Source organism: Propithecus coquereli, unplaced genomic scaffold, assembly GCF_000956105.1.
Source record: "Propithecus coquereli isolate 6110/MARCELLA unplaced genomic scaffold, Pcoq_1.0 Scaffold92, whole genome shotgun sequence".
Taxonomy (NCBI): Eukaryota; Metazoa; Chordata; class Mammalia; order Primates; family Indriidae; genus Propithecus; species Propithecus coquereli.
In genome coordinates this window covers 5,648,960-5,657,508 of record NW_012155507.1, presented here as the reverse complement: position 1 = coordinate 5,657,508, position 8,549 = coordinate 5,648,960, and the positions used below count along the sequence as shown (strand labels likewise).

Here is an 8,549-nt window from a genome sequence, read left to right as displayed (position 1 = left end):
ACCTGGTTGTTTGGAGTTCAGTGTCTTTGTTCTTGGTGATCCTAATCATGGGTGTGGTTGCCAGGCAAGAGAGGGGGATGGAAATAAACAGAAATGGAGTCTGATCTGAGTTATTAGTCTGCCAGAAATAAGTGCTTCCCATCTCACTCTGTGACGTCCAGTTGCCACTCACGGGGCCAAAGCAGATATAGCAGGGGCACTTGCTATGAAGACCTTTGCTCAAAGAGTGTTCCAGAGTGCATGCTGTACTGGACAAGGTTACCCAGAGCAGATGAAAACATCTTGGTCAAAGAGATAAGGGAAGAAGGAAGCCAGAAGCCACAAGTAAAAAGCAGTGACAAGCATTGGCTTCCAAGGATGATCTTCGGTTTTACAGAAGAAAATTAGTTAAAGGGTCATGAGATGGCAAGGTCAGAAACTGTTCAGAAAATAAAATGTAAGATAGGTTGAGTCAAACAGTTCAGGACCTGGGCTGAACTGAAAAACAGGAAGGAATAATAGGAACCTGTGTTGCATGGCCTTTATTGACTTGCTCCTCTAAATCCCCTCTCTATGCTGCTCTGTGCTCTGGGAGGCTGACCCATATACACTGTCTGGCTTCCGGTCGGGTTTGGCCGATGGGGAGGACTGGCAAGAATTTGTAGAGATGGTGGAGAATGAAGTTAGGGTACTTAGTCCCTAATTTATTCCCTGAGGGGTTTCTGTAGGCTGACTGGCTCTTTCTCTCACTTGAAAGAAGGTCACAGTTCCTCCAGTTGGGGAGCCCTTTCCATCATTGTACTTGCTCTCCCCCAACCCATGTGCAGGAAACCACTCCCTTCCTTTGCTGTTTCAGGTAGAAGGCTGTTAACAGCTTCCTATTTGTTACACTTGGGTTCTAGCAGTATCACTTTTGGATTCTCTATGTTCTACCGAAATGTTGTAAATAGTTGCTTTATTCAATTCTTCTTACAAAAAAATTGAGTGCACCACCTGTTCCCGTTGGACACTAACTGAAACAGGGCTCCTTTTTGTATTACTGAGAAAATTCCTGATGAATTAATTCTATTACTTCTATTAATGACAAGTCATTAACTTTCAATTCAAGGAAGAGATATAGAGAAAGACTGTCTAACCAATAATGTTGTGAAACCACAAAATGTTACACCCAAACTTTCTAAAGAAATCCTATCCAGGAACATTGAGTGTTCAGTTGAAGATGAAGCTCAGGAATCTATAATATATTTTTTAAAATGTTGAGTTTTACTTGAGTTTTACTCAAGGTAAACTCTGATGCACTTACTTGTCTAATGTCTATCTCCCCTACTAGACTCCATCAGAACAGGGACATATCTGTTTTGCTCACTGGTGTATCTTCAGTGATCAGGACAATACCCCTCAAATAGTAGATAATCAACAAATATTCTTTTGATTTAATGAATGAGTGAAAAAAGTCAAAAGCAGTAATAACAGCAATTCACTGTCATGGATTACTGATAAGTCATTCTCTTAATTAGAGGCAGATACAATGAGGCAGGCACTTGTTTGGATATCTTCCTTAGTGAATCATGTGACCTCTTTGTGGTTTACAAACATATCATGAATGCAGTGTGGGAATGTTCACAAAGTTTTCAGGGTGTCTGCTCAATTATAGAAATAACAAGAGATAGTAAATTTCAACACAGTCTGCACAAAATTGTTTGGACTTTACTTTAGGAAAGCCCTAACATATTCAGAGCTCAGGAATCCATAACACATGCTTTGCAGGGGTGTGCCTGTAATAGCAAATGAACCCCTGAAGGGAAGAGGAAATAACATCAAGAAACCTATAAATATTTTTGATGGGAGCACCAGTAGAGATTCTGTAATGTAATTGGACACTTATTGGACCCTTATCTTTTTTTTTTTTTTTTTGGAGGCAGGATCTTGCTCTATCACCCAAGCTGTAGTGCAGTGGTGTGATCGTAGCTCATTGCAGCCTCAAGCTCCTGGGCTTAAGCGATCCTATTGCCTCAGCCTCCCAAGTATCTGGGACTACAGGTACATGCCACCACATCCAGCTAATTTTTGAAAATTTTTTGTAGAGATTTGGTCTCGCTATGTTACCCAGGCTGGTCTCAAACTCCTGGCCTCAAGCAATCTTCCCATCTTGGCATCCCAAAATGCTCAGATTACAGGCATGAGCCACCATGCCTGGCCTTGAGCCCTTACCTATCACCGAGGAAATAATCCTCATCAGTACACTCTTTGTGGGGCATTCGTTTGTGCATGCTTCTGGTCAATCAACAAACATTCATAGTGTACCTACTATTTGTCCTGTCCTGCGATGGCACCCTCCCACCTCAGGCCCTGGCAAGGGTGAATAAGATACAGTTCATGTCTGTGATTGCTCATAGACTAGTGGAACCTTAGTCACAATGTAATATAAGAACCCTAATGAAGGTATTATTGTTTTGTTTTATTTTTTAACTTTTTATTAAACTTATAGAAAGAGTTCCAGAAGAAGAATAGTATAAAGGACATTTGTGGCTGGGTGTAGTGGCTCATGCCTGTAAACCTGGCAGCTCATGAAGCTGAGGCAGGAGGATCACTTGAGGCCAGGAGGTCGAGAAGTAGCCTGGGCAACATAGCAAGACGCTGTCTCTAAAAAAATAAAAAATAAAGAATATTTGTATATCAATTATCCAGATTCACTTATTGTTAACTTTTTAACCCATGTGCCTTATCATTTGTCCTCTCTCTTTCTTTTTCTATATGTGTATAGATTTAGATTTATATGTATTTCTCCTGAACTATTGGAGAGTGTTATATATCCCCTCTAAATACTTCAGTGTGTATTTCCTAAAGAATATGGCAATAGTCTCTTACATAACCACAGCCCAGTTATCAACTTCAGAAATTTACATTGATACAATGCTTCTGATCTATCATCCTATGTTCCAGTTTTACCAGGTGATCTAACAATGTCCTTCACAGCATTCTTCCCCTCCAGCACAGGATTCACTTCCAAGGTCAAATACTGCATTTAGTTATCATGTCTCTTTAGCCTCCTTTAATCTGGAGCATATCTACAGGCTTTATCTTTTATGACATTGATGTTTTTCAAGAATATGTTCCCTCCTTTAAAGAAATAAAACATTTCCCATTTTGTCTTTGTCTAATATTTCCTCATGATTAGATTCTGGTTATATATTCTTTTTAAATTTCTTCTTTTTTTTTTTTTTTTTTTGAGACAGAGTCTCACTGTGTTGCCCCGGCTAGAGTGCCGTGGTGTCAGCCCAGCTCACAGCAACCTCAAACTCCTGGGCTCAAGCGATCCTCCTGCCTCAGCCTCCCGAGTAGCTGGGACTACAGGCATGCACCACCATGCCTGGCTAATTTTTTTTTTCCTATATATTTTTAGTTGTCCAGCCAAGTTCTTTCTATTTTTTTTAGTAGAGACGGGGTCTCGCTCTTGCTCAGGCTGGTCTCGAACTCCTGAGCTCAAACGATCTGCCTGCCTCGGCCTCTCAGAGTGCTAGGATTACAGGCATGAGCCACCGCGCCCGGCCTTAAAAAAATTTTTATTGTGGTAAAATATACGTGACATAAAATTTACCATTTTAGGCCAGGCAAGATGGCTCATGCGTATAATCACAGCACTTTGGGAGGCTGAGGCAGGAGGATTGCTTGAGGCCAGGAGTTTGAGACCAGCCTGGGAAACATAGTGAGACTGTGTCTCTACAAAAAAATAAGAAAAATTAGAGCACAGGGGGATGGGGCGGCGGTGACGCGATCCGGGGGCCGCGGCTGTCGTGTGATGTGGCACAGCAGGAGCCTTAAGGCCAAACCGGGAGCTGCGGAGCCAGTCACCCATTTGCCGGGAGCGTGAAGAGAGAAGGCCTGGGGACGCCCCAAACCCCTTCTGCCCATCGCAAGCGCCACTACTGCCATGGGCCTCACCATCTCTTCTCTCTTCTCCCGCCTCTTTGGCAAGAAGAAGATGCGCATTTTGATGGTTGGATTGGATGCTGCTGGCAAGACAACAATTCTCTATAAACTGAAGTTGGGGGAGATAGTTACCACCATTCCTACCATTGATTTTAATGTGGAAACAGTAGAATATAAGAACATTTGTTTCGCGGTAGGGGATGTTGGTGATCAAGATAAAATTAGGCCTCTCTGGCGGCATTACTTCCAGAATACCCAGGGTCTTATTTTTGTGGTAGATAGCAATGATCATGAAAGAATTCAGGAAGGAGCAGAAGAGCTGCAGAAAATGCTTCAGGAAGATGAAGTGAAAGATGCAATGCTGCTGCTTTTTGCAAACAAACAGGATTTGCCAAATGCCATGGCCATCAGTGAAATGACAGATGAATTAGGTCTTTGGTCTCTTCGTAACAGAACATGGTATGTTCAAGCCACTTGTGCTACACAAGGAACTAGTCTGTATGAGGGATTTGACTGGCTGTCAAATGAGCTTTCAAAACGTTAAATGAAACTGGATATCCAACCAAGGACATGTTTGATAGAATTGGTCTAGGCTTGTTACAACAAAAGTAGTTGGCATCTTAGCTATTAAACAGTATCTGGGACTGGTTTGGGCAAAATATTACAACATTTAAACTTATTTTGTTGCCAATTATTGTTTACCAAGTATAATGTTGCTATTTAGCAATATGCTTGGTTTTAAAAAAATTCTCCTAAGGAAAAAAGTGTCCTTTTTTAATTTTACCTCCCTTTGGCCTAAACGCCTGGACATAGCTATTTTGAAACCTCTAAAGAAATGTTTCGAATTTTTTTTTGAGTCCACAACAAATAATGTTTTAAAGTTATCCCCTTGCTACTTTACTGATACCTTTATCATTCCTGGGACAGTCTGCTGATTTAAAAATGTTGCATTCCATTTGTATTTATTTCTCTCCCTTGCCAAAAAGATTTTCTAATACTGCTTGTACCAGCCAGGGAAATGCTCCAAAACACTATTCAGCTCTCTTGCACTGAGGAACTTACTTTTTCTCCCATATTGACTCCTGGCCTCCATCAGCCAAACCTACCTTTGTATAGTTTGGATTTGATAGCTAATTAGTTTTGTGCTGGTTGCAAAGAGTTCATATTGAGATGGTTTTTAATACTCAGCATATTGTCTTCCTTTATATTGTATCTTTTTTATGTTGCATGTTGCTTTTGGTATCACCCTGACTCTTTGCCCAGTATATGATAGTTCTTCTGATGTTTTATTGTTTATTGGTGAACATATCTTAATTAAGAGTTTTTGGAAAACTCATCAAATTCAATGAATAAATTCTCTTCATAACCCATTTGGAATTATTCCTAATAAAATGATAAAACATAAAGAAAATAAAAATTAGCCAGGCTTGATGGTGGGCACCTAGAGTCCCAGCCACTTGGAGGCTGAAGCAGGAGGATTGCTTGAGCCCAAGAGTTCAAGGCTACAGTGAGCTATGGTTGCACCACTGCACCCAGCCTGGGTGACAGAGAAAGACCCTGTCTCTAAAATAAAATAAAAATTTATCATTTTAATTGTATAGTTCAGTGGCATTAAGTACATTCACATTGTTGTGCAACCATCACCACCATCTGTCTCCAGAACTTTTTCATCTTTCCAAACTGAAACTCTGTACCTATTAATAACTCTCCATTCTCTCCTTCCCCCAGTCCCTAGTTACCAGTATTCTCCTTTCTCTCTCCATGAATTTGACTATTTTAGGTGAGTAGAATCATAAAATATTTGTCCTTTTGTGTCTGGTATCTTTCATTTAGCATAATGTCTTCAAGGTTCATCCATGCTGTGGCATGTGTCAACATTTCCTTCCTTTTAAAGGCCAAATAATATTCCATCATATGGATTCAAAGTTATGTACTCTTTACTGGAATCTTCCACACACGATGTTGTGTTCTTCTCAGGGTATCACATTTGGAGGCACATAATGTTCATCCGTCCTTCATTAGTGATGTTAATTTTTTTTTTTTTTTTTGAGACAGAGTCTCACTGTGTTGCCCTGGCTAGAGTGAGTGCCGTGGCATCATCCTAGCTCACAGCAACCTCAAACTCCTGGGCTCAAGAGATCCTCCTGCCTCAGCCTCCCGAGTAGCTGGGACTACAGGCATGTGCCACCATGCCTGGCTAATTTTTATGTATATATATATTTTTAGTTGTCCAGATCATTTCTTTTCTATTTTTTAGTAGAGACGGGGGGGGGGGTCTCTCTCTTTCTCAGGCTGGTTTCGAACTCCTGAGCTCAAACAATCCGCCCGCCTCGGCCTCCCAGAGAGCTAGGATTACAGGCGTGAGCCACCGCGCCTGGCCGGTGATGTTAATTTTGATCACCTGGTCAAGGGGTTGTCCAATTTCTCTGTGGTGTAATTACTATTTTTCTCTCCCTTGAAAGTAATAAGCAATTCTATGGGGAAGATACCCTAAAAACAAGGCAAATGTCCTTCTCCTCATAAAAAAATTCCCGCTAAATTTAACATACTTTGATGATTCTTGCCTGATCCAATCTTTACTAAGATACATACAAAACCCTGATTTTCCTACACTAGAATTCTCTCTGCATTAATCAGTTGGCACTTGACATTATACTTTAAGCAATAACCCTCCTCCCTCCCTTATTGATCGAGCACGTAAACATGCATATACACATATATGATAGGACGGCATTACTAATAAACAATCTAATGAGAAAAATAAACTATCTAACAGAAAGAGGAATACGCTCACAGCACATAATTGTCCCTTTGAAGGGAAAGATCACAGCACAACAGCCCCTTGTTTGATTAACCACCTGTGGCTTCTCTAAGAGTTTGTTTTAACAGCCTTGAAGAACCCTGAGCAGATAGCAGGGGTGCAATCTTCTAGCCCCAGCTCTTGCCAAACCACATTCCAAGGACTCTGATAAGCCAGCCTCACAGAGAAGACAAAAACAAAAAGGAAAAACAGATGCAGCCATTGCACAGCTGTTTTCTGCTACCAGCTGACCTCAATCACTTTTTTCTTCCTTTTTTTCCCCCATAAAATCCTTGAGCCTCTTAGCCTTAGCAAGATAGGGTCTTGCTCTGTCACCCAGGCTGGAGTGCAATGGGGTGATCATAGCTCACTGCAACCTCAAATTCTTGGGCTTAAGCAATCCTCCTGCCTCGGCCTCCAAGTGGCTGGGACTATAGGTGCCCACCACCATGCCTGGCTAATTTGGGGCCAGCACTTCTCCTTTTTTTCGTCCATGCTGAACCCTTCCCCTCCCTTGGGAAGTAAATAAACTTTCTTTCTTTAAAACTATTCTAATCTTTGTGTCGAGAATTCTTTCTCACCTACACTGTGAGTTCCCACCCTAACAATATATGTACATATTTCAGAAATCATGAGTTTGACCAATATTTCCAACTCCAATCCATCCTCACAGGGTTCTCTCTTACCTTCCCTCATTTTATATTGGAATGTCCCTTCTTTCACAGTGAGAACTCTCACTCCCAACTACATCAACACATTTACTCATTTGTTCAATCCTATGACACATATAGAGTAGTTTCAGAATTATTTTGCCCATACTACTATGTAAAACAAACCTACTAAAGGGAGTTCAGGATTCCTTTGCAGTTCTGATTGTCTCACAACCCACACCTCACCTAGGACTGGGGGTTAATAAGTTACTGGGATCAGTCCTTTCATTCTCCAACTCCCTCCCTCCTTTCTTTAAGTGAGATTATGGTATTAATCAGAAGTACAGTGAGGTTCATTTGCCTCAGTTTGCTTCAGTTTAGTTTTTTCCCCTTCCCATTCTTACTGAATATGCTTATAGAAGTCAAAACTATACAATAATTCATGCTCCGAGCCATCACTCTTTCCCATATCCTTTCTGTACCATCTCTCCTCCCTCTTCCAACCTCTTGTAGTGATCAACCTTGTTGTTTTCTGTTTGTATTATGTTTCTTTTTCTAAAGATAAGCAAACATATGACTGTTCTTTTTCCTTCTTTTTTGAACAAATAGGAGACTACTACATATATGCTTTGTCACTTTGCTTCTTTTGCTTAACACTATCTAATAGGGGTATTTTTAAGGTCTACAGGAGTCAGGACTAGGGTGAGATAAGTAAGGCATCTTGGCCACAAAATTCAAGGAGACATTGGTGAATTCTGCCTGGAGGAGTTTGACAGGTGAATAGGAGTATACTTATCAGAGAAGAGAGATAAAGTCATTTGGGACATAGGGAACAGTGTGCAAGGCAAAGAAGCATGAAAGAACATTGTGAGAAGTGTAATGTAACTGAGAATGTTTGTTGGGGAGGCCTGGACATGAGGCTGATAAAGTAGGTGGAGACCAGGTTATGAATTGGCTTAGGTGCTAAGAGCCTGGACTTTATCCCAGAGGCAGTAAGAAGCCCTTGATTTTCCCCACCCTTGATTGCATCACTTACTCAGTCATCAAGTTCTACTAACTCTACTTCCACAAGGGCTCCTCTAGAAGGTTTTTAATCAGTGGAGTTAAATGATAACAATTTTCTTTTAATGAGATGAAACTGGCAACATTAGATAAACTAGACTGGAAGAATGAGTGATAAGAATGGTAGA

The 8,549-nt window shown here is 40.9% G+C and overlaps 1 pseudogene across 1 annotated transcript; it reads left to right on the top strand.

Moving 5' to 3' along the window:
- The first annotated feature begins 3,767 nt into the window (after nt 1–3,767).
- LOC105826833 lies at nt 3,768–4,559 on the top strand (annotated as a pseudogene). Its single transcript, XR_001138332.1, has one exon. The product of XR_001138332.1 is annotated as an ADP-ribosylation factor 4 pseudogene (transcript).
- The last annotated feature ends 3,990 nt before the right edge of the window (nt 4,560–8,549 follow it).